Source organism: Mirounga leonina, unplaced genomic scaffold, assembly GCF_011800145.1.
Source record: "Mirounga leonina isolate KUSES-001 unplaced genomic scaffold, KU_Mleo_1.0 Mir_168, whole genome shotgun sequence".
NCBI classification, from domain to species: domain Eukaryota; kingdom Metazoa; phylum Chordata; class Mammalia; order Carnivora; family Phocidae; genus Mirounga; species Mirounga leonina.
In genome coordinates this window covers 56,046,242-56,073,513 of record NW_023270426.1, presented here as the reverse complement: position 1 = coordinate 56,073,513, position 27,272 = coordinate 56,046,242, and the positions used below count along the sequence as shown (strand labels likewise).

General features: G+C 36.0%; 1 long non-coding RNA gene across 1 annotated transcript in view; it reads right to left on the bottom strand.

The window, feature by feature from the left end:
- Positions 1-22,720, bottom strand: part of LOC118016968 — a 66,450-nt gene extending 43,730 nt beyond the window's left edge. Inside the window, exon 1 of the long non-coding RNA XR_004680986.1 lies at positions 22,586-22,720. This is a non-coding gene — a long non-coding RNA (uncharacterized LOC118016968). The remainder of the gene's footprint in view (positions 1-22,585) is intronic.
- Between the last annotated feature and the right edge of the window lie 4,552 nt (positions 22,721-27,272).

Sequence of the window (27,272 nt, the reverse complement as noted above, 5' to 3'; positions counted from 1 at the left end):
CTTATTATTAACTGTACACAGGAGACTAGAGAAAATTCATCAGATAGGTTTATCATGCTAAAGAACATAAAATATGGCAACTCATTCAGGACCCCTCTCACTCTAGAGAGCTTTCTTTCTTTCCTTTCTGTTCTCACCTTCATGTAATAAACTTTCACTTCAAAAAAAAAAAACATAAATTATAAAGGAAGCATTGAATGTTGACACATACCTATCTCTTCATTCAATAAATAAATTTTATTTATTTACTTACTTATTTATTTTTCTTAAGTTCCTAGCACCTTACTCATTCACAAAATAGTTGCTGGGTTTGTGCATTAATTAACAAAAGGAATGAGGTATGGGTTTAGGGTACATAATCTTGCTAAATGTTCATGTACAAGTTTTAAAGCAGTAAGGCCATGGGTTCAAATCTGTGTTTTACAAAGAAAAACACAGTAGCACTAGAAAGAATGGATTATACTTTACTTTTTAAATGCTTATTTGTGCAGGTACTATGATAGGTCCTGTTACCAGTAAAAACTTAAAAAATACAATCAAAATATAAAATAAACATGAAAACAACAAATATTAATGACTACAAAATAAGGTATATAATAAATAAAAATCTACAAATGCCATAACATATATACTTGAGACAATTATGAAAGTATAAACAAAGAATGCTTTGATTTGGTTTGGGTTTGTAAATTTGTCATCTATAGGTGACAGTGAAGTTGATGCTTAAAAAATGGTAGAATTTGAAAGGCAGTGAGAATGGAAAGGCATTCTAAGTGGAGGACAAATGTGATTAGAAGCAAAGGTAGGTAAGGTGAGACAGGTTTATTGGAAGGCGTGAAAAGCAGACAGGAGTATGAATTTATTTCATAGGATAGTGGTTTGCAAACTGTGCACTAAAGAACCCTTCTATGAGGCCATTTCAATAGCCTTTAAGCTCTTACGAGATCAGAACTACTCATATATTTTGCATAGTGGGTTTCTACGTAAAATTTCATTTAAACACAAGATTCTACAGCTAAACACTTCAGAAACCGCTGCAAAGTGACAGAGCATTATGAATTTTTTTCAACAAAAAAATGACAAGATAAATGATTTATTTAAAAAAATAATTTGGCACATATATTCTTAGACTTTCCTTTCTTTCTCTCTCTCTCTCTCATACATACATATTTATATATTAGATCTTATAAAATTTACCTAACTTAGGTTTGGCTATCTGAGGCTATACATTTATTTAGGAGTATTTGCTAGCCTTCTAGGTAGATGCTCAAAGTCAAGATTATGCTTTGATGTGAAAGTAACATCACTCAGTGAGGAGGCTGCTCAAATCTACTTGTTACTGCATGTAAGTGATTCACAGCGTATAAAGGAAAATTTTTCAGTGCCCCGAGTGTTTTATCTGCATGATGCCAAGACCCCAGATAGTGGCAGGCATTTGGATGGTTAAATTTTCCACTTTTCATTTGAAGGCTTTGGTGTCACACAGACACTGCTTCAAAAGACATGTCTTTAAGGATTAAATTTATAGAGTTCTTCATAAAGGAGAAGACAAAAGAGACCACTTAGTTTGAACATCTATAAATGTAAATGTATTCCTATGTAATTATTTGGTCTTTGAACCTCATAAAGAACATCTGGCACTGGAACTCTATAATTTCTAAGGCTAATAAACTGATATTGTGGGATGGCTTCATGCTTGAAGAGGGCGTATATTTCTATGGAATTCAGTAAGGCATTTGTGTCTGCACATGGACAGAATTAATCCTAAATGCAAATGCTAATACAGCAAGGTATTTGGCTTTGTAGCCTGTCAAAAGCACTCAGTGCTATTCGTCACAGTGCTTAATTTTATCACAAAATATCTGTCTAAACACATTAGTGTTCTTAAGATTCTGAAGCCTTATTATTTCAGGAAACAAAGGATTTGAAATATTTTATCAGTTTCTAGGTAAACTGTGATTATAACCTTTTGCAACTCTTTAAATAATTGTTACAATTTTGGTAGAAATGTCAGAATGCAAGAAAGCTTTTTTTTTTCTAATGCGATGTTATAAATACAAGTTTATTTCATGCCTGAAACAGCAAGTATCATGTGAATTCCTGAAACTCATTTTCCTATGACTCACTATGTGACTACAACTTGGGAGACTGAAAATACTATTACCCAATTAATTCTGAGTTAGTTAAGTAAAGCAGCAAGATGTAAGTGACAAAATATTGAAGAGAGAACTACTTAATTTCTTAAGTGATACAGAGAAGCAGAAGTAAAATGAATGTGCATGTTTCAGACATTCAATATCTTTTTATTCACTGAACAAATACTAAGTGCATACTATGCCAACACTGTTCTAAGCAGATCTGAATAAAAGCCAGGCTCTAGGTTTAAGGGGCTCACAGGTGAATAGAAGAGATAGACACCTGCCTACAAATGTAGGCGAAACACTCTTAAAGGAATGTCACCTAATATATAATTAAATTGTACCACATTAACTGATGCTCTCCATTCCTCTCATAACACATAATTGATTTCCATGGTATCTGAAAGTTAGGGTAATTTGGGGATGCTTTTCTGCTTCCTCTACCATTAGTGTTGCATGCTTACCAAGAGAACTAGCTACTTTTCCCCATCATGTTTATGCTAACTGAACTTGCTACTAGTTTAATTTTTAAAAAATACACAGTGTATATAATAAAGTGACACAGCTTATGTAATAATAAAACATATGCCCATGTACCCATAATCAGCTTAATAATAGAACAATACTAATTTTTATATTAGTATTTTATAATAGAATACAAATTTTTATAATATCATAACTAAATTAATATTACATAGTGGAAAAATATGTGTATGAAAGAATTATAGATGTGAGCACAGTGAGAATGTTTTGGAAATAATTGATAAGTCAATAAAATTGATCACAGATTTTAGATTTTATTGATTTAGGAAATGAGTGAAAAGGAGGAAAAGTTGAGGAAAAAATCATAAAAGTCATGAAATACATATATCATCAGGATTTTATATCTTTAATTTCTCATTCCACTTGAGTGAGATTAAAACTTGAATTGTGTATTTTAAAAAAATTATAAAAATAAAACTTGAATTGTGTATGAAAGATGATGTAAAACTTTAATCAGCAGATTCATACTCAAAGAACTTTGGCCCAATATCATAATATTGGCACATGAATGTACATTAATGTCATGAGTTAAAATAAAATGCTTCTCCTATGAATGTCTGTTCGACTACTTGCTTTCAAAGACATTTTTTGTTTAATTGAAAAAGGACGCAGTTCAAGGATGACATATTAAAGAATTTCAACTTTAATTATAAGGAGAAGTTTTGAAGAAGGTATCTAGAAGGACACCTTATTCAAGTGTTGACTAAATGCCACACCCTCAGTCAGGTCTAATCAGATGATCCTATCTAAAGCAGCCTTCTTCAGGGATCTTCATTCTTTAATCGTGGTACTATCACTACCAGTCACCACAGTTTACTTATATATATTTTCTGTCTTCTTCACAAAAATAGGGGTTTCATGAGAGCAAGGACTTTGTCTTTTTACCACTTTATCTTCAATGCTTAGACAAGAGCGGGCACAGAGTTGCTGGTCAACAAATATGTGCTTGGGGTGCCTGAGTGGCTCAGTCGGTTAAGCATCTGCCTTCAGCTCAGGTCATGATCCCGGGGCCCTGGGATGGAGCCCCACGTCGGGCTTCCTGCTCAGCGGGGAGACTGCTTCTCACTCTCCCTCTGGCTGCCACTATCTCTCTCTGTCAAATAAATAAATAAAATCTAAAAAAAACCCCAAAAAAACAAAAAAAACCCAAATATGTGCTTAAGGGTCATTTCGAGACTCAGGGGCAGCTTGACTCATGCTACGGGAATTCATATGGGTCTGGAAGGCATTTAGAGTTCTGAAGTACTAGTGCTGAGGCTTCAGGGACAACTGAGATGCCCCAGGAAAAGGGATGAGAAAAAACAATCCTGTAAGAGCAAGCAGCATGCGCCAAAGGTTGCATCTGTGAAACTATATGGCAAATGTGCAAGGAGTTCACAGAGATGCACTGATGGATTCTTATGAGAAAGTGCTACAAAACAGGTTGGGGAAGAAATGTTTGGGCCAAATCATAAAGGACTAAAGATTTTGTATTTCATCTTGTAAGTGACGGAGTTTTGCTCTATTTCAAGCATAAAAAATGACATGTTCATTTTGAAATTACATTCATTTTAAAAGGTAGCATGGATGGGTTTGGGATAAATGGGTGGTAGGTATTAAGGAGGGCAACATCGCTTGTTATGATGAGCAATGGGTGTTATATGTAAGTGATGAATCACTAAGTTCTACTCCCAAAACCATTATTACACTATATGCTACCTAACTAGAATTTAAATAAAAATGTGAAAAAATGCAATACAGGTATTAATATGGAGAAACAAATAATGAATGGATGTCAATCAGGTCAAAATTATTAAGCATTTGCTGAATTTTTGTGCAACTAGGGAGATTTTGGTTGCTTGACACCAATCATGTATAAGACTACCTGGGACAGTCTGAGTCTCAGGAAATGTGGCTAATTTTACAAATTTGGCAAACATTTCCCAGGAGAATCTGCACTTGGAGGATAGATCGCCTTTTATCCTTAAATATGTTCCATTCTGAGGGTGGGGAGAGAAATGCTAGAATAGTGGAGAACCTCTAGGGAAGTGAGAACATTCTGACATGTTATCATGCTGGTACTCAGCCTCTTCTACTAGCTTTGCTGATTCACGTGGAGCTCCATGGGGCTACTCAGAAATGCAATAATTTAAAAGCAGACAATATTTGGGTTACTTGTCAATAATCCTGGCCAAACAAGGTGGTCTTAGATGAATGAAACAGGCAGCTGTTTCTTTATGGCAGACGCTATATATTTTGTCCTTATTAGCACTATCAATATGAATCTGTATAGATTTTTATATTATTTAATATCTCTCTTGATATCTCCTCTATGAGTCTATGATAATGACAGAAAAAGTAAGAACCAGAAATGGAAAACAAAATTTTCCTTTCAAAACTCAGTTATTCAGTAATTTGTTTCATTTTAGAATCACAAGTAAATGACATTAGCTAAGACAACCCAACTGATGGGTATAAAAACCTTTAAAAAAAAAAAACTTGAGTAAACTACTATTCTTATGTCTTGTGTTTAACTTACCAGGTAGATAAGAAGTACTTTTTAGGAATACAGAGAAATTGATGAATAAGAACTCTTAATTTAGAGATAATTCACATTTTAAAATTTTAGTTTCAATGGCTTAATGTTAGCGATAAATACTCTTAAATTTTAGAGAAAGGGATCTTAAAATAATAAGCTTTTGGCATATGTATTAAGTGTTACTTAAAATATTTCCACAGCAAATAAGATGTATTCAAAAGATTTCAATTATAATGAATAAACCAAAAATTTGGCTGAAGTATAATTTTTAAAATTAGAGATTTTAAAATGTACTCTAACTTTAGAATTTTATCAACCTATCTTCAAAACTTTTTCTTGTTATAGCTAACCAAACTGTATCCTAGATGAAATATAGGAAATACTATCTTCTCAGAGAAAAAAGGGGATGAAAAATAATTTAGTTAAGCAGGTTCCACTATCTCTACTTTTGATTGCAGCAGAGCACTCTTATGACATGAAATAGAGGGTGATTTATCTTCATCCTAGCAAAATACTTAAAAGTTCACAATGTATGTAAAAAATAGCTTTGTTATTGAGTCAAGTGGAATAAACCAGCGCATTGGTATTTTGGGTTCCTGTTCATATTTGTGGCCCTTTTTTATTTGCAAATTTTTTGCCGTGGCAGATTATCTATTATCTGTAACTAGGGAAAAAAGGAAATGAGTGTACTTTGCTATACACCATTTAACTTTTCCTCTTTGAAGAAGTCGGATGCTAATGACACCACCCAGGGCTGCTTGTCAGGGTGAGGGTAGGAGATGGATGCCTGAATGATAATCAAATGCCTCTTTCAAGTGTTAACTTCATAAATAATGCTTAGGGTTTTGTTTTCTATAGTTTGTGGATTATCTAAGCTTCTGAATTCTATTGCCTTTCCTTTATCTTCTTTTTTTCTGAGCCATTTTACTATTTATTACCATCTTTACTTGAAAAATAGAGAATAAAATTTAAAATATTCTTTTAATTTAATCATTGTTCATGGCTCTTAATGAGAACGAGAACATGTTTGGCATGGCGATGATGAGGGATAGAAACAGAAAATGTTCACCTTTAGTCCAGAAGGCTGACCTATATAGCCTGCATAGTTTTGATAAGGATCAAATATGTGCTGGTTGCCGCATTCTTAAAGGGTCTCATGACCGCCTATAAATCTCACTGATAGTTAATATTGAACTGAATGATAAGCACCAGAGAAATCTTGTGAAAGTAGTTTTACGAGTAGAAATTCGAAGACATTTATGATCTACTACTCTCTGCACATCTCCTCCCCCTTGAGCACTAACATAAAACCATCAGCTTCATACAGCAAAAAGTACAGCTCTTTCTGCCCACAGGTCCTGTCCCTGTATTATTTAAATAAACTTACTAAGTTGCACCGTTCAAGAATTCTTTCTTGAACGTTGCACTGAATGATCCCGCAAGAGTTGGGGGTTCAGGGGCACCTGGGTGGCTTAGTCGTTAAGCGTCTGCCTTCAGCTCGGGTCATGATCCCAGGGTCCTGGGATTGAACCCCAAACATCGGGCTCCCTGCTCAGTGGGAAGCCTGCTTCTGCCTCTCCCACTCCCCCTGCTTGTGTTCCCTCTCTTGCTGTGTCTCTCTCTGTCAAATAAATAAAATCTTAAAAAAAAAAAAAAAAGAGTTGGGGGTTCAAACTACTGGATAAGTTACTTTTGGAAAATTTACTAGTTTCCACTGGTCTTAGTAAAACCTCTTTTTGGATAATCCTATTTATTTTTTAAGGTTTTTAATATTTATATTTCTACAAACAATTTCAACTATAGCTTTCATATATGAGTTTCTTATACTGGATAATCCTATGTAATCATATGGTGTAATTACCAACTATCTGGATATGATCCTCAAGTCTGTAACTTCAGCTTCGCTATTTCCATGCTACAGAACCATACATCCAACGGTCTTATGACAACTACACCTGTATGACCAATAAGCAACTCTAACTCAATACGTTAAAAACTGAGCTTACCATCTCTCTCTCTCTTACATGTTTCATATCCACTGGCATCACCATTTATCCCAAACCCCCAGAAAAAAAATCTAGGAGGCAACCTTGATTTTGCATTCTCTCTCACTGGCCACATTAATTCAACCATCCAATCCTACCTATCTTACTGCCTTCTAATGCCTTATGTTTTAATTCATCAACTTATCTCGTTCTTCATCATACTACTTTATTTAGGACATTATTATTTCTTACCTGAATTACTACAAAATCTTAATTGCTATGCTTGCTCATTTCCAATCCATTCTCCACACAATGCAATATACACTGCGCTCTGAAGCAGACAGATATTTATAAAAAAAAGATTTTACAGTTTCCTATATCTGCCAAACTACAGAGGAAGCATTGTATTACTAGTAAGATGGGGCCTATCTGGGATACCTGGGTGGCTCTGCCTTTGACTCAGGTCATGATCCCAGTGTCCTGGGATCGAGTTCCATATCGGGCTCCGTGCTCAACAGGGGGCCTGCTTCTCCCTCTGCCTCTTCCCTCCCCCACCACTTGTGCTCTCTCACTCTCTCTCTAATAAAGAAATAAAATCTCAAAAAAAAAAAAAATGGGGCCTATGGAGCTAGCCACCAGGGTTTGAACTTTTGATCTGCCACTTACTAATGTGTGATTTGGGGCAAGCTCCTTAATCTGTTTATATTTCCTTCTCTGTAAATCAATGTGGTAGCAGTAGTACCTAACCCATGGGGTGTTATGAGGAGTAAATGACTTAATACTTGTGAAGAAATTATAGAAGCTAGCATACTATAAGCATGCAATAACTGTTAATAATGATGATGATGATTAATGTTATTATATTACCTTCCTCTGGACACGCTTGGTCTTAAGAATCATTAAAATCTAAACTCAGTATTGCTATAAAGGTTTTCTATGATTCGGCATCTGTTTTTCTACCTTGATCCCTTCTATTTTCTCACCTCTCCTACCTTCTTTATCTGGTGATATTAATATACTCATTCTGTTATTTTGTTATTCAAGCTATCATTTGAAGCTCTTTGATTATTAGATAATTTCTAATTATTAACTTAATTTGGTTTTTAAGCTTTAAACTCAAGAACTTCATGCATGAGGCATATACAGCATTGCAATATATTTTTCAGCTTGTTTCTCCTTTCACTTTCTTAGTTTTGAGGTTATTTTTCTTATTTCTAATAATGATTCATTAGTAAGCCATCCCTAGGTTACACTGCAAATGGTCTTTTTCTGTAAAGTTCCTCTACGTTACTATACAGCTAATGGAACATTTCATTTGGTTTGATTCATTATGGTATCTAAACACTTCCTGATCTTGTTGCAAGATGTTACTTACTGCCTACTAGGTCTTGTAAAGTAGATTGAGCATACAATTTATTATCTTCACTGGACATTTTGGAGTAGAAAAGGGGTGCTATTAATGTTATGTGGAGACAAAAGATGTAAAATGGCACTCTTCTGTACAAACTTAGTTGTATGGTCACTCTGTTTCTCACAGTAAACCCTCAACTTAGGTTTTATTTATAGCTTCCATTTTATAGCTAAGTAAACTTGTCTGAATGAGTGACAGAACTGAGGATTGGATCTAGAGCCATTCTTTGATGTCCGTATTCTTTGTACTACATAGGATGCCTTAATTTATAGTTCTTTTGACTTTTGATGTCTTCACTCAACTAACTTATCTCTAAGAAGACTTTCAAAAAGGAAGAGAATCCAAATAAATACTTGAAAGAGAAGAGGAATAGTGCTTACTGATGGAAACATTTTTACCGATGTGAACTGTGAAGTATCTTGAAAAATAGGACTATCCTATCAAGACTGGATCACCCCGTCCTCTCCAAATGTTAAAAAATAATTGTAGTAACTTAGTCAAAGCAATACTCTATAGCATTTCCTTGATCAGTTACTAATTTATAAAAAAAAAAACAGCTGAAGCTTCATTTTTATGCAAATAAACGTTAATATATTTTACTGTGCTCAATACTAACATATATGTATGTATTTATGACATATCCAAAGTAATCATACTGTTCCCCCTTGTTACTGTGGAATTATTATTTTTTGTTCTCAGTCCTTCATAAAATAAATTATGTTTCAGTTGCAGAAAGAAATCCAGCTTCAGTGTATATTAATCTAAGTAAGAGGCACTATGGCATCTTATAAATATTAACAGTTTATTCTGAATTTGTAAGTTTGAGTTTACTGTGATTTTTAAACTGCTTGTGACTTATAAATTATATATCCATCCAATCTCATGCTGGGTAATATTTTCAAAGTTTCAAAACTGAAATATGCTTTCTAGGGGGCATCTGTTTTGAGAAAATGAATACAACAGAGTTATTATCCTTTGGATTTTTAAAACATATTGGCTCATCCTTATGATTATTCATCATGACTCCAAAGGAGCAAAATAAAACTTAAATCACTTTCTATCTGTAGTATAAGAACAAAAAGTAAGCAGGCAACAGCTAAGAAGCAGTGGTGAGAAGATCACTAAGTAGAGCACTAATTCTTTTACCTTGTCAGAACCAGAACAAGGTACTTAAGCAATCAGCCATTAAATTCCTTAGGTGAGAAGACAGATAACTGGAACCTTCCATGTGATAGAAAAAGTAGGGGGAAAAATGGAAGCCAGCACAAGAGCCGTGGTTATGGCTGGAACATTAAATCTGCCTTTGCAATGACCTGATTAAACCCAGATCTGGGTCATGTGTATCATCTGAATAGATATGTTCATGTTTTCAAATCAAACATTATTGCTGTATTGCATGATTTAGTGTCATTTAGGATAAACCAACATGTTTTAAATGATATAATAATTTAGATTTATACACAAAAAGAACAATATTAAGGGACCCAAGACTTTGAGCTCCAGAACATAAATTTGCGTGCAGCAACGTAGTATACTGTGTTGACACAATCTGACACCATAATGAAGGTTTTATTTTAAGACAGTATTTGTCTGACCATAAAAGGACAGCAGTATTTCATGTATTCTACAGGTACATGTGTGAATGGTAACCTCGAAAAAGAGAAATTGTATTTTGGATATATTGAGGTTAGAGGTAATAAAAGGAGCTAATCAGCTATTTAACAGTATTTAAAAAATACAAACTATCAGGAAAACCAAGAGAAGGTAGAGTGAGGCAAGACAGCAAGAAATAGGCTAAGAAAAGGTTAAAAAAAAAAAAAAGGTCTAAGAGTAAAAGTGATTGAAATATACTCTGCCTTTGAAAATCTGAAGTCATTAAAGTGATTAACTAGAAGACTGGGGATTAATTTCAATGGAAGTATTCCTTACTTTATGAAAGAATTAACCCACAGGATTCTTTAATAACGTCTTACATGTTTTGCGAAGTGTTATCTACTTATCAGAGCCTTGGGACAAAGAAATCTGTAACTGAAGCATTAGAAGCAGAGCTAATGGAAGATTAATCAGAAAAAAAAAAAATTTTTTTTTAAAGTAAAGTAAATCTGAAAGTAAAAGTAAGCCAGTAAAGAAGGATGCCTATTCTTAAATTTGGATGTAAACTTAGGATTTCCCCAATGAACTGCAGTATCATTGACCGAATCTTTTTTTAGTTACAAATAGTAACATAACATTCTGCCTACCAATCCAACTTGCAAAGATTGCCCAGGAATTAACATGAAGTAAGGAGTAAGAATTCAGAATTTTGTAGAAGAAAATGGAAATCAATTAAGGAAAATCAGGGCACTTAATATGTGTTGCAAATGGAGCAATGTACACTACACCATCTCTTGTTAAAGTAGGAAATTTTGCAAAGAAGTGGCTTGAGGCAATGTATTTTTTCCCCAAAAATGTGCTGGAGTGAATGTGAAACTTACAGAAGTTCTATACTTTGGATAGTTAAGGTCAGCTCTGAGACATGACTTTATCTGAAATTGTACTGTTGATGAACATTCAATCTCAAAGATAAGGTGCTTTAAAAATCTTAATCTTCCTTCTCCATCTTCATTCCTCATCTAGATACAACTCCTGCCCTTCTTGCTTTTTCTCTTGCCTTCTCCATGTAAAAATCATATGTGCAGCACATATTTTAATCTGTCTTTGTGGGGCAAAGTCACTGGAGTAGTTTTAGGCCAATGTTTCTGTTTTAACAATACGTATTATGCATCACTTATAACCTTCTGGCATCTCAATTTGACAAAACTTATAGCAGAGATGGTGAGTATGAACTGATAGGTTAAGAAAGAAAATACATAATAAAATTTAAATGGAAGCATTTAATTACTGAGATAAATCTGAGCATATATAGATGACAAAATATTTGTGAAGGAAATGTAGAATGAAGTATACTTATTGGTATACTGTACTCAAACAATGGGAATGAAACTGTATTGATCTTTTGTCATATCTTTAATTTTAATATTCATTATTTTTTACATAAAGTAATAAATTATATTTAAGTGTTCATGACATTTGGACTACCAAGTAACAATTTTCCGCTGGTAACTATGATTCTATTTAGAAGTATAAATAAAATAATTTGCAGGAGCATAATTCCTCTGTTTGCATTGATTTGCATAAATATAGCATTGTTTATGCAAACAAATGAAGGTAAGAACAAAGAAAGCTAAATAAATCTGCATTTAGTTTTCATTTCAAAAATTTTTAATTAGGCACATCTGTAGGTGTTTAAGAAACACAATTAAGCAATTAATCTTTGCATAAATAGGCCAAAAAGTTATGAAAACATTAGCAGAAGGTGTGACTGTTATTTGAATTTTTTATTTATATATTTTTCTTTTCTTCAAAATAGCAAAATTGAATGACTTAGATACTTGCAAATGTGTCACTGAGTTAATCAATGGATAGAAATAACCTGCATTAGAAATGAATCAGAATATGGCCTAAAGCAAGGGTTCCAAAATTTGGTTAGGTATCATAACTTCCAGGAAAGTTTTTTGTTTTTTTTTTTAAATACAGATACTAAGGCTTTCTCTTTAGAGATTCTGATTCAGTGAAAGGTGGAAACTGAATATTCTTTTTTTTTTAAGATTTTTTTTATTTATTTATTTGAGAGAGAGAGAGAGAGAGAAACAGCATGAGAGGGGAGAGGGTCAGAGGGAGAAGCAGGCCCCCTGCTGAGCCGGGAGCCTGATGTGGGACTCGATCCCGGACTCCGGGACCATGACCTGAGCTGAAGGCAGTTGCTTAACCAACTGAGCCACCCAGGTGCCCAAAACTGAATATTCTTAAAAGGAATCTTAGTAAGTGTTTCATTGCCAATAATCTATTCTAATCTTTCTCCATCACATTTCTCTGCCTACCAGTATCATTTTCTCTCCACATATATTTCTTTAATTTAGCTCTATTGCCATATTCTCAAGGGTCTGCAGGTTCTCTAGGTTTTTATTTTTTGTGATTACATTTTCATGATAACTTACTGTATGATTCTGCTTATATAAAGTGTTCAGAAAAAGCAAATTCATAGGGGCAGAAAATCAGGGGGCCAAAGGTTGAAGGAAGAAGGAAAATAGAAGAGACTGCTAATGGGTACAGGATTTCTTTGGGGTGATGAAAATGTTCTGAAATGATAGTGGTGATGGTTGCACAATCCTACAAATATACTAAAAACCACTTAATAGTATAAAAGGATGAATTTTATGATACAGTAATTATATATCTCAATTTTTAAAAAGTGATGAAGCAAAAACAATTTTTGATAACATAAAATTTGATATTAGCATGTTCTGGATTATTCATGTTATTGCTAAATAACCTCTTTCATCTGCATTCATTAATTTCAAGTTGTAGTACTTTATATTCAGAAGTAAATGAAAAATAAAAAAGAGGAGGAGTAAATAGTAGGACAACCAAAAGCCAAAGCTGCAGTTTTTCAGATGGAGGAAAACAGTGGGAGAATTGAATCTTTACAGTACTTATATTACATACACACGCCAAAGGCAAAGACTATGCGACAGAGAGTTGGCACCATCCTCACGTTGTGATCAGCATTTGGTGTCCATAAAGCAAAATCCTTGAAACTAAGTTGGTGCTGTACATGCCATCCATATCCAGCTAATATTTTATTTGTGTGGGACCATTTCCTTTATGAAAATTTTCCTTTCATGGTTGATATGATAGACTGTGCCACCTCTGGAGCCAGGCCTCCCCTTTTGTATCTCACTTTTAGGTTTTTTGTTTGTTTGTTTTTGTTTTTTAGTGTATTTCAGAAGAGAAGCACAGTCAAAACTATGAGGAGGAATTAAAAATAATCTCAGATCATCTTTATTTATCTTGTCATTAATTACCCAAGGATTTTCTTAAGAATTTTATTACATGACTTTAAAAGAAAGCCTCACATGAAACACAATGTGTCAAATGACTGATTCTAGGGTCTTCCACATACTCTTCAACCTTATTAATATGTTTATTTTTCTGAATTCTTTTTGGGTGAAGCCTTTTAATTGGAAAAGTGATTTTTGGTGTTACTAAGGCTTTCATTTTTTAAAAAGTATACTTTACACACAATGTGGAAAGGCAAGAACTGAATTATAAGCAAGTACTATTAATAACAAAACAAAATATTAACCAAAAAATGTATTCAAAACCCTTTAGAAAGGGTTATTTTAAATATGACAAGATGATGTCAAATGCTCACCATATTAAAAAGTAAAAGTCCCAGGAATGGAGGAATCATAATATTGCAATAAGAGTATTTTTTCTTGACTTGCTGGTTAATAACTAAAACCAGTTTACTTGTGAGTTTACTGTGTATCTGGACTTGTGATAATGCATTGTATGTGTTATATGAATTCTGTTTACATATGAATTCCATTTTACAGTAGAAGACATTGAAACTTAGAGAATTTAAATAACTTGAACATGTTTTTAAAAAAAACCCTAAAAACAACAACCGAAAGTGATAAATGACAAGACCTAAAGGTGCCTAACACATGAACATTTTTTTTAAAGATTTTATTTGTTTATTTGAGAGAGAGCAAGCATGAGCAATGGGGAGAGGCAGAGGGAGAGGGAGAAATAGGCTCCCTGCTGAGCAGACAGCCTGTTGCTGGGCTCGATCCCAGGACCCCAGGATCATGACCTGAGCTGAACTGACTGAGCCACCCAGGCGCCCAACACATAAACATTTTTGACTGAAAGAATGAATATATAAATGAACTCAAGTCATCTGTCTGTAGAACTTGCTTTGACTGACATTATATAATACCACCCAAAGCCATGTGGTCTTTCCCTTCTTCTTTATCCTTCTTTGCCCTTCCTCTTTCTTATTCTCAAAAGTCTGTAGATTCTCTACATTTCTAAAGTTTGTGATTAAATTTTGATGATAACATTATATTATGCCATTTATATGAAATATCTAGAATAAGCAAATTCATAGAGATGGAAAGTAGACTAATAGTTGCCAGGAATGGGGGTTGGGGGTGGCTGGAGCACATTTTACTGTGCTGATTTGGTATAAGCAACAAAGTCATATTTAGTTCTCCTTTTTTGCATATGGTGAAATCTCTTGAAGAATTCTAATATATCTTACTCCAAGAACTTGAATGCAACATTTGAATGGAAATTTAAACTACTTAAGCCCATGATGAAGACAATATGTGATAAATATGTGACAATTTTAACAATACTGACAAATTACAAAATACAGATTAATTGGTATATTAGTGGAAATTATTTATGTTGATTAAATTGCTAAAATTAGTAAAATGATGGTGAGATATGTATTCTTTCCAATAATAGCATGGCTATAAAGGTTAATCTATGATAGTGTCAGTTAAACCTTATTTATGATAATGTCAGTTAAGCATTCATATCGCTCTTCTGATATTTGACAATACATCACTCTAATTTAGAATTATTGTAAATCTAATTTTTGTCCCTTTGTTTGGATTTTCATAAAGTAGCCCATAACTTTACAGGACTATTTATAGTATTTTGTTTGTTTGTTTGGTTTTTTTTTTTGAGAGAGAGAGAGAGAGAAACAGCATGAGAGGGGAGAGGGCCAGAGGGAGAAGCAGGCTCCCCGCTAAGCCGGGAGCCTGATGTGGGACTCGATCCCAGGACTCCAGGATCATGACCTGAGCCGAAGGCAGTTGCTTAACCAACTGAGCCACCCAGGTGCCCTATTTATAGTATTTTAAATACCTTTAATTTATAGTATTTTAAAACTTTTTCAATTTCAAAAGGATGATAGATTACTTCCCTTTTAAAACTAGATAACCAGGCGCCTGGGTGGCTCAGTCGTTGAGCACCTGCCTTCAGCTTGGGTCATGATCCCAGGGTCCTGGGATGGAGCCCCGCGTCGGGCTCCCTGCTCGGCAGGAGGCCTGCTTCTCCCTCTCCCTCTGCTTGTGTTCCCTCTCTCGCTGTGTCTCTCTCTGTCAAATAAATAAATAAAATCTTAAAAAATAAATAAAATAAATCTAGATAACTGAAGATGTCTATAGTGATCAGCTAACAGAAAGCTAATACGTTTATTTGGGAAAAACTTTTTGGATAACGAGAATTTCCACTCATGACTGAGGTTTTTAATATGCTACTAAGTTGTACACAATTGCCTCATTTATTCTTTTTTGGAGGGCTATTAAGTTTTGCTTACACGATAGTCACTTTAATTTCAGGAGGAAATAGAATCTTAATCTACCTTCCTTTTGTTTCAAAATTAGAGAATTTGACTTTAAATATTTTACTTTTTAATTGCCAATTATCTTCCATTTTATTTTACCATTTTCATATACAAGATATACAGTTCTGCTTCTCTACACTTTCCTTCTTCCTTTATTATTTTATTTCCTTCTGTTTCTTAGCAGTGGAATGATAAATTAATGTTTACTGCAACACATTATCTGTGTTAACTTATCAACGTTACCCATGGATCCACTTTCCTTTTCATCATGATAAGAAATGCACCACTTGATAAGAAAATATATCCCAGACAAGTATTTTGAGGTATTATGTTTTCTTGTTGGTATTCTCTGTAGGCATTGCTTCCAAGGGAAGAAAATTTGTCTTCTGTTGGCAAATTGTTATTCTGCTCATTACCTTGTTCTCATTATAATGTCTTCATCTTAGCAGTGCACAATTTCTGTGCACAATATGTCTCGCTGTATTTATGCAGGTTTTAGTACTGAGATGCTGCCCTTGACATGACAGGGGCTGGTGTCCTGACAGGTAGATAAGAAATCTTCTATGGACTGAGTGATGGATCAACAGAAATAACTATCTGTAGTTAGATATGTAAGATCACCGATCTATATATTGAGTAAACATTTATCATGTGCTCCTTGAGCATAGACCAGTATAAAATGATTTGAAGAATGTATAAAGAAAATGAAAAAACTGACTTTAACTAGTTTATAACCTAAAATCTGTGGTGCCCAAGTGGGGTGTCTCTCGATTGGATGAGGGCCCCAAATGTGGGACAATGATTGGGTGTAAGCTAGTGGCATGGGAGGTGAAAAAAATTCACTTGAGGCAGAACAAAAGAGAAGTTTATTGAATACTCCCTTGTGTAGGCATGACAGCAGAGAGGCTACCTGCAATGAGGTAGTGGGTAGGGGCTGTTTTTAAAGGGGAAAGATGAGGAGATATGGTGACTATGGAATTCTCTCCTTTTTGGAAACTGTGCCTAGTTTTAAGTAGCCTATTGGTCAGTTAGGACCTATGGATATTTTGTGGTGGGTCACTTGATGGGTCTGTCTGTATTCCATTGCTCAAGCCTGTATGCCTAAAAGCCACCTCTACATTTCTCCCCTGACAGATCAACAATAACAAATCTTTGGCATTTGGATGGAGGTCTCCTCTTCAGTAGCTTCTTCCCACAGAGATGTCCCTATCTAAACTTGTCAGTTGATCAGGGGTTCTGTGCAGTTATAGGCCACAGCACGGTATTATATTAACATGCAAATAGGTGATTTGAGGGAAATTGCTTGGTGGTAAGGTCCATGGGATTTGGGGAGAGGATCCTCAGATGGTATTGGCCAGAATCTCTGTTGAACCATCATTTGTATACGGAATTGCTGGATTCTAGAAGAGACAAATTTAACAAAGAGACGAAAGAGAGGGGGACCAATAATTAGGAGTATGAGTATTGAGGCTAGGGGTCCTAAGAAGGGAAGAAGACAGGATAGACATGAACAGGTTTCTTCACAGGAAAACCATCCTTGTGTTGTGTGGTCCCAGAAGGAAGAAACTAAAAGGTTAAGATTAAAAAGACAAAGCTTGGCCTGAAAAGGGGTGATGATTGTATTATGAGAGCACCACAACAGGGGGAAAGCTCCAGGTAAATTATGATATCTGACTAGTAAATTCAGAGGTCACCCTGAAGGAAAAGGTTGAAACTGAAGTCTCAGAATTAGGAAGGAGAAATCATCAGAGTTTCGGGAGGAAAGTATTCAGGGAGTTTTTCTAAGACAGTATCATAGAAGGAGTATATGCGAGAGTCAGTATTGGCAGTGGACCGGATTCATCGTCCTTTAGGCTTCTGGGTGTGTATCATCTGAGTCTCCTTTGAATAACAGGTATAGATCTCCAACCAGCTTGCAGCTGTATTCTGAGGAGGGTTCCCTCTCTGGGGCCAGAGTGGTCTTGATTTTGGAAAGACGGATCCACAGGGAGAAGCTGTGAAGTTTTACCACTGTTGGAGTGGTAAAGGGAATCTGATAGGGCCTGGTCCAGATATGTTTGAGGATCTTTTAGTCCTGCAAAAAGTCTTAAGGTACACCTGATCCCCAGATATAAGTTTAGGGTACATGTACTAGTTTTGGTGGTCATTAATGGCAGAGACAGTTTGCCCTAGGGTTATCCTTTGATAGTTAACAAAAATCTTCCTCCAGTCCAGGAGTTTAACCAATCGTTAAAGGAAACAGAGGGATTGGTTAAAGTGCCAATTTGAGTATTCATGTCTTCCAGTAACCATGTCACATTTTTGTGGTAATCTGGAATATATACATAAAACTCTGTTTTAATAAGGCATAGGTTATTCCTTGAGCTGCAGTCAGGATAAAAAGGGCCGTTTGGTTTTGGAGGACCATCTTTTGAATTTGTGGGTGACTACATGTCAAGTTTAGTTAAAGGTGGCTGCTGTATGCTTAGCATTTGTAATTTTATATCAACAGAAGTAGTTCCTGGGACAAATATGACTAAGGGATATAACGATCAAGAAAGACTCTTTGTTGTTGGCCAGGATGTGGAGAAAGGGGAACCCTCTTACACTCTTGGTGGGAACGCAAGCTGGTGCAGCCATTCTGGAAAACAGTATGGAGGTTCCTCAAGAAGTTAAAAATAGAGCTACCCTATGACCCAGCAACTGCACTACTAGGTATTTACCCCAAAGATACAAATGTAGTGATCTGAAGGGGCACCTGCACCACAGTATTTATAGCAGCAATGTCCACAATAGCCAAACTATGGAAAGAGCTGAGATGTCCATTAACAGATGAATGGATAAAGAAGATGTGGCACATATATACATAATGGAATACTACTCAGCCACCAAAAAATGAAATCTTGCCATTTGCAATGGAACTAGAGGGTAATATACTAAGCAAAATAAGTCAATTGTCATACGATCTCACTCATATGTGGAATTTAAGAAAGAAAACAGAGGATTATAGGGGAAGAGAGGAAAAAATAAAACAAGATGAAATCAGAGAGGGAGACAAACCATAAGAAACTCTTAATCACAGGAAACAAACTGAGGGTTGCTGGAGGTGAGGAGGATGGGGGAATGGGGTAACTGGGTGATGGACATTAAAAGGGCATGGGATGTAATGAACACTGGGTATTATATAAGACTGATGAATCACTGAACTCTACCTCTGAAACTAATAATACACTCTATGTTAATTAATTGAATTTAAATAAAAAGAATAATAAAGCTAGGGCCCCCCAAAAAGAAGAAGTCCTCTTTGATGTCTAGCCTTAACTATATCCTAATTATGAGGAATCACTGGCAAGTGATAGAAGACTTGTCTCAAGAGATAAGGGCATTTCCAAGTGTATCACCAATCCATCACAGGGAAAATGGAGCCATCCATTTTCTTCACAAGTCCATAACTAACTCCATGGAGTGGGCTACACCCTGACTTTTAGGCAACTATTTTGTCATTCCAGCCACACAGAATGGTTGAGGTGCTGAGTTATACAATTGGGTAATCAATCCCATTTTCCAGCTGTTCAAATAATCATATGCCCAAGGGGTCCTGTTAATATCCCCATAGAACAACAAGCATGAAGATGGTCTTCTATACATGAGGTATTGTAGCAACTTCTCTGAAGCTTACCTCAGGTTGGCTACCTTAGGCAAACAACATTCAAAGGCAATAGAGCTAGCATTTAACATCTGCAAAGATGTGTTATAGAAACATAATTTTTCTCTCCAAAATCATCCTTATTTCCAGAGATAGCCAAATTAAGACCAGTTTGTTGGTAAAACAAGTTCAATTTTAACAAACTTGGCCTAATGATTTATATAAGCTCAGCAAGAATAGTGAGTGACTTTTCTAAGGGATCTAGATTGAACTTTTAGTAGCTTCTCTAGGCCAGAAGCCAAGCCAAGTACGTGCCACAGACATGCCTGAAATACTTGTAGATTTGGGTGAATTCCTCTTCACAAGGTCTCTGAAGTATCTTGAGGTTCCTGCACCTGCCAGGAAATGACATTCTTTACTCATCTGGGAAGGCTGCTGGGAACTCTGTAAGCAAGCTATCAGGCCAACATTTCCAAGGGGCTTTATGGCTGCATTTTTCATAAAGTCAATCTCAATTCCTTAAAGCTGTCCGGTCATATACGAGTCTATGCATGTCTTTCTCAAATATGACATTCTAATCAAAGCCTTGGTAAAATAACCAGTGTTTTTAATGGTGTCCTGTTATAAGGAAAACAGATTCTTATTGAACTTTTATGCAAATGACTATGATTGCCTTGGAGGAAATCATTTTGAATTTCAGAAGGTTCAGGTAAAGAGAAAAGTTAAATGCTGAATTTGTTTACAAATGAGTACTTTATCATATTTCTGTAAGTCACAGATATCTTAAGAGAAAGTTTCTTTAATCTGGAAGAGTAAACATTAGAGAACCAGCAATGTTTCATACAAGAGTTACAAAAACTACCGTCATTTTCCTCAATTTATTTAGTTCCATGTTATAAATTCTTGTTCAATTTGAATGCAGCTCTAGTTAGTTCTGGAAATCTTACCCATTTCAGCCTTATGATCTTAAAGATACTGAATACCTGTATTTGTCCTAAAAGTCCTTTTTATGAATCTCCTTGAAGATGACACTCATTTTGCAGGAGAAGAAGAACAATTATGAGAAAAACTCAGAAATGGGCATTGTTAACGATCTGAGAGTTCATTATGATGCAATTGACAAGTAAATTCAATTATTGTGCTGTGACAAGAGAACAGTTAAATAATCAGAATATTGAGTGACAACCTTATAACAAATAAACAAGCCTTGTTAGTCAAAGAGACTTCATTTACAATTTAAATCTTAGGAAAGTTTGTTAAAATCTTAGAAAGTTTTAAAGCACATTCCTGAATAGGATTATGGGTCATTAAAGACCTGATAAAGACAAAACATAGAAACTGGTTTTTCTGGGCAAAGAAAAGAGAAAACAAAAAAAAAAAAGAGAGAGAGAGAGAGAGAAAACAACTTTGTTTACATTTTCTTATCTTTCTTAAGAGCAGACCAACAATTCAAGAAAACTTGTCTTTTTAACAGAAAGAAAGCAGAATTTCAATCTCACACCAGTGTACTTTTAAAATCCATTCCTTTCAATCCGAGTCCATCCTGACCACACATAAAATTCCTTTCCAAAGATTTCCCTTCACAAACCTTCTACAACTTTCGTCTGCATTCAGATTTCATCCCGAAGCCATTTCTCTCCAAACAACCAGTGTCATTTTAGGACAAAATTACTTTCTTTTATCTTCAACAAAAATGAACTCCCATTCCTTAGATCCTTCTTACACATACGGAGTTGCTTCCCTTATTTCCATCAGTCTTAATTACATTTAGTAGAATTTTAAGTTGTAAAAATCTTAGTCTCCAGTGAAGACGAAGTAGTAAGTAATTGTGAACAATTACACCAGAACTAATTAGATGGCAAATTTATGAATCAATTAAGCACAAAGCATGTTTTCCAACAGACCCAAATATCCTTAGTTTCTTTGTAAACCTATGTTCAGCTATCTACGCTTTAGTATTTTCTCTCTTTTGGAAAAGACTCAGATGTCCAATGAATTCAATCCAACTTACCATCCAAGCAAAACTTTAAAGTTTCAGGTTACCAAATACTATCTTAATTACCTATGAAAACTTCGAGACAGACAAAATTAACCATCATCTTAAATCATCTTTTGCTGACAAACTGCAACAGATATAACAGGAGCTTATCTGACCTTCAGTAATCCTTGGTAGAATAAAAGTTTCTTTTATTTTAAAAGATTTTTTATTTATTTGCTAGAGAGAGAGAGAGCATGCGCGCGCGAGAGCGAGCCAGAGTGCAAGCAGGGGGAGCTGCAGGCACAGGGAGAAGCAGGATGCGGGACTCAATCCCAGGACCCTGTGATCATGACCTGAGCAGAAGGCAGCCAGGCGTCCCAGAATAAAAGTTTCAATTAGTTTAAATACCAAATTATGTTCCACCTCGGTCCACTTAAAAGTCAATTTGTTCCCCATTGGCAGTTTTCACCTGGGGCACCAGTGGGGAAATCTGAAGTGGGCGGTGTGTGCAGGCTGCAACCCAAGGTGGTGCAGAGACAGAAGGAAGAGGGGGGGGCAGAGGCGGTGAAGCCCTGCCAGAAGGCAGAGAAAAAGGATCCCGGTTCTAAGATTTTTCTTTTTTTTTCTTATTTATCGAGAAAGACAGCAAGAGAGCACAAGTACGGGGAGAGGGAGAAGCAGGCTCCCCACATGCCAGGACCCTGACATCATGACCTGAGCGGAAGGCAGTCGCTTAACCTACTGAGCCACCCAGGCGCCCCAATGTTCTACCTTTTAGGGACATAGCCCAAGCGGGAGTCTGAAGGAAGAGCGCGGGTCCCATAGAGGGAAAGACCGCCTGCCAGTTCCCAAAGGGGTGTTCTGCCAAAAGGACTGGAAGTCTGACTCATGGTCGGGATTTCAGTCAGGGCGACGACCCGACCTATATGAGGTGACCGACTTTTCTGGCGGCATCCCACCACGGAGAGGAGTCAGGCGCAAACCTGCGACTGACCCTTTCGGCGTGCGCAACGACTGCGGGGTGTCCCATCGAGAGGGCTGCGGCCAACGGCGTGGCACTTCCTGTTGGGGCAAGCCCTGGCGACAGGCAGAGCCGGACCGCAGTCTGACAGGACCCGGCTTGAGAAAGGACGGGAGGACTCACCACTGAGACGCGTCGGACCACGTTCGCCCGCAGACCAAGATGGCGGCTGGGTCCGCGGGAATCGAGGGAGGGGGCGGAGGCCGGAAGCAGCCGGGCGGCTGAGCGGCGGCCGGGTCCGGAGCGGGTCCCCCCCCCCCCCCTGACGTGCGGGGATCGGCCCTGGGCGAGCGGGCAGTGGTTTAAAGCAGATTCGGGCTTCTTACCTTCTCGATACAGAATTCGGTATTCTTTCTCTTTTCATTTTGTTTGCTTGCGTTTTCTTTTGAAGGGACTGCTCTCTTTGTGATTCTAATTAACTACTGTATTTACAGGAAGGATAATTTTATTGTGACTATATTAAATCATTAATAAGCAGACCCTTATACACTTCCCGGTTTCGAGGATGAAGACTGTAAATGAACTTGTTCCTTTCAGCAATTAGTCAAATTCCACACAGAATTTAAATGTCTTTAATAATTTTATAACAAGTCTAAATAACACTTTTAACCATACTGCGACTCAAAACATTTTTTTCTTCTCCATTTATATGTAAGAAAAGGGAGAGTGCCATTTTGATTCAGTAGCACAAAAAATATAAGCAGTCTAGAGTTGGGGCAGTTTGGGGAAACTAGAATAAGGGGTTGAAAGATTTGAAACAGCATATCAACACCTCTGTGGGAAGAATTAATCTAAATTATATGAAGCTGCTGTTTTAATGATTAGGGCATTATGCATTTGACTACATTTGGGAGCATTTTGTCCTATGCCTATACATAAGTAGATGCTTTTCTTTTCAGAACATTTTAAACTGATTTTGTAAAAGTTAGGAGCAGAGAGAGGAGAATTACTAGACTTTTAGAAGAATGGGGTTTAAAAAGTGTATTAATTATTGTTGCTAAGTATATTATTTACAATAAAATCCAGAATATAGATTTGATGCATAATACAAATGTGTTAAAATGTGATAGGAATGTACAAAGTAACCTAACTAATAACTAAATATGGATTTATAGTATTCAAGAATATTCTGGCAAAAAAAAATATTCTTCCTGTAGATCTGAGTAAAATACAAGAGAAATCAAAAATACCAATTTATTCAGGATATATTTCTTTCACCTGAATATGTAACAAAGATGTTTTGAAAGTTAATGCAGAATTATGCAAAATATGCAATTGACACACAGATTTCAACAAGGGTAAATGAGGGTAATCACCAAGCTTTTTCACATTACTAATAATTGTGACAATGTACTTTGCAATGAGATAGGCAGTTCACATTTACTTTGTACAGATCTTGATCATTGTGAATCTAAGAGAGGGAGTTAATAAGGATGGACTTCTGCTATCTGGTTTTTTTTTTTTTTTTTTGCCTGGAAGAAATAAGATTCTGGCACTTTCAGTGTTTCATATGGAATCTATCTTTGCATTGCTCCCATAGGACTCTCTTTCGGAAAGGATACAGTCTTTGTCAGTTGTAGAAGAAGAGTCAATGACATTAAATAGAAATTATCTTTACTCCACCCCACAAAAAATCTGAACTCAAAAGAACCCTACCTCATTTCTATTACTGTACTTCACCCTTAAATAAAATATGTGTAAACTAGGAAAAGGCATGAAACTCTATCATAAGATTATGGTGCTTTAATCCAAGAAGGTTGTACAAAGACTAGTATTTAAATCGTCATTTTGTTTGTCCTTCTGGCAGGTTTTACCCTCCTTTAGGTAATACTACCCTCAGTACGCCTAGTTACACCATAATAGGATTTTGAGTGAGTGAGATGTATGCTTCTCTTTTGTAAAGTGGGAAAAAAGGCTATTGTGAATATGGACATGGGCAAACACAAAGGCCTGGCACCTCACTTTTAGAAAGAGGACATGTGGGATTTGAGGATCTAGAATTGATTTTGTTAAAACCATCTGTTGTTTATGTGAACCTCTAGGACACTTGTATCTCTGTTTGAAGTCCACTGATTTCAGTAGTTTTTAAAGTAATACTCAGTCTCTCTTTGGAGTTAAAAAAAAAAAAAAAGAGTGCAATCTGTAATTGTTCTCTGCTTTGAAGCCTGTTTCACTTGGATAGCACCTAGGGGTGTAAGGTGGAAAATGATAAACAGTTATATAGCTGGGTGGCTTTCTTTATACACCTTGCCCATTCAAACACTGCACTCTTCACGTCTCTGATACTAAAATCTGAAAAGAGTATAACTAGTGATCTCTTTTATATATTATTTAGGCAAGATTTGGATGGGTGAGGCTTTAAGTCATATTCAGTATCATTGAGTCTAAAAGTTCAAATTAAGACCTCCTGAGTCTTACAACACAAATTATGTACTCATTCTCGTTCATCCCATCAACATTTATTAAGCATCCACTCTGTTCCTGGCACTGTGCTTAGTTTTAAGAAAAATAAGATGTGATTTCCATCTGGGATGAACTCACAGACTTTGGACTTCAGGAAAATAACAAGCAAGATTTTGTAACACTGTTTGAAAAGAGTTCTAAATAAGATGTACACCAAGTATTCTTGGAATACCAGAGGGAAAATGACTAATTCTCTCCTGGGGGAATTGGGAAGCCTTTAGCAAGAAGGTGACATTTGAGCAGGGAAGGTACTTAAAACACAATTGTTAGAAAAGACCAATTTCAGCTAGAGGCAGAAGATACACTGCTGCTATATATGGGACAATGTATTCCACCAGCTCTCTGCCTTCAATGTATAACATTTCTAGGAAAACTTAGAAATATCACAACCGCAATAGAGACTGAACTTAATAGTTACTGAAAGGGCTGAGAGTGTTGAAATGACCAGCATCTGCTTCTAATGAAATATCCAGGGATTTTGGAAGATGTATTTTATTTGATATATTTCCTGCCTGCTTTAAAAGTATATAGCACATCATGGTTATCTCATTTTAAGATCCAAAATAATGTACCATATTTTTCTTAGTCTTTTAGTTTTATCATTGCCTTCTGCAATGCAATTGCCTTCTGTTTGGGCTGCTATAACTGAATTCCATAAACTGGGTGGCTTACAAACAACAGAAATTTATTTTTCATAGTTCTGGAGGTAAGTCCACGATCGAAGTGCTGGCAGATTCAGTGTCTTGTGAGGATTTGCTTCCTGATTCACAGATGGTGGTCTCTGCTATAACCTCACATGGTAGAAGGGGGCAGTAAGCTCTCTAAGGCCTCTTTAATAAAGGCACAATCCCATTCCTGAGGGCTCCCCACTCATGACCTAGCCATCTCCCGAGGGGCACCATCCAGATTAATCCCCATGGCAATGGGGATTAGGCTTTAGCATATTAATTTTGGGGAGATAACAAAAATACAGTCTACAGCAACATTTACCCAGGGTTTCTTCATTTTGGCACTATTAACATTTTAAGCTAGCTTAATTCTTTGCTGTTTAGGGGCTGTCCTGTTTTGTAGTATGTTTAGCAGCATCTCTGAACTTTACTTATTAGATGTCAGTAGAATCCCCCTAGTTGTGACAACAAAAACTGTCTCCAAATATTACCAAGTGTCCCTGGGGGGGGGGGGCACTGCAAAATCACCTCCGATGAGAATTACTGATTTAACTTGATATAATGTTTTTAAGTCATCTTTGTTTTTTTCATTTTTTAAATCAGATGTTATCCTAGAATCATTCTTGTCATTTAGCATAATATTGTTATTACTATCATTTTTTTGTGTGTCTGGATGGTCACACTAAGAATGCAATTTTCTAAGCAGAGAGAAATGTTAACCTTGATCACATCTAGGATTTTCTTGGGCAATTGAGCCTAGCTTGGACAATTTACTGAGGGATACAGATCACCTTTTTATTCCCTCAGAGGACTAGATATATTAGATGATTTAAAATAGAATCATAGGAAAAGCACAGGCCCAAGGTGTATTGCTACCCCTGTCTATCCTGGGTCATGTGTCTTGTATAATGTTTTCACAATACAACAGAACACAACTTGAAATTCCTTTGTGAGTCTGTAGGCTATAATATATTTCCCTGGATAGAGGTGGGGAGGGGGAGATGAAGAACTGTAGAAAACTGCATGATAGGAAGGACCAATCCTACTTCAGTCTGAACTAGCTGTGAATGCCTCCTACTCCCATCTAATAGGGGTAGCAAATCATAAGAAAATGGAAAAAATAGTTATTGTTCAGAGAATTCTCTGGGATGCTTCCCAATTTAAAACTAGGGGCAGTCAGGCCAGGATACAATACTAAGAACAGAAATAAAACCGCATATTTACCACTTCAGTGCTACTTCTTGATATGAGGAAAAAAACATCTCTTTGCTTACCCTCTGCACTCTCAAGGTTTCTTCATTAAATTGTCAAAAGTTCCATTGAGCACCACAGAAATTGAGTTTCTTATTTTCAGAGCGAAAGGGAGAACGTTGAATGAATGGTGAATGAACAATGGTGCTTTAAAGAAAACGAAGTTCAGCAATCACGTTATAAAACGCAGGATATTTGTACAGAAAGAATCATCCTAAAGTCTGTCTCATTTTTCTAGTTCAGTATTTTATGTATGTGGCAACACATGGAACACATTTTAAACTAGTTCTCTTCTTAAAGAGAAACCTTTGGAAATTGCAAAACTTAGTTAATCAAAATGCGCAATAATCCAATTGATAAAGAATGCTAGTTTGAAATTCTGTTACAAAATCTCCTCTTTAGCATCTATTAAACACCACTCTGCTGAG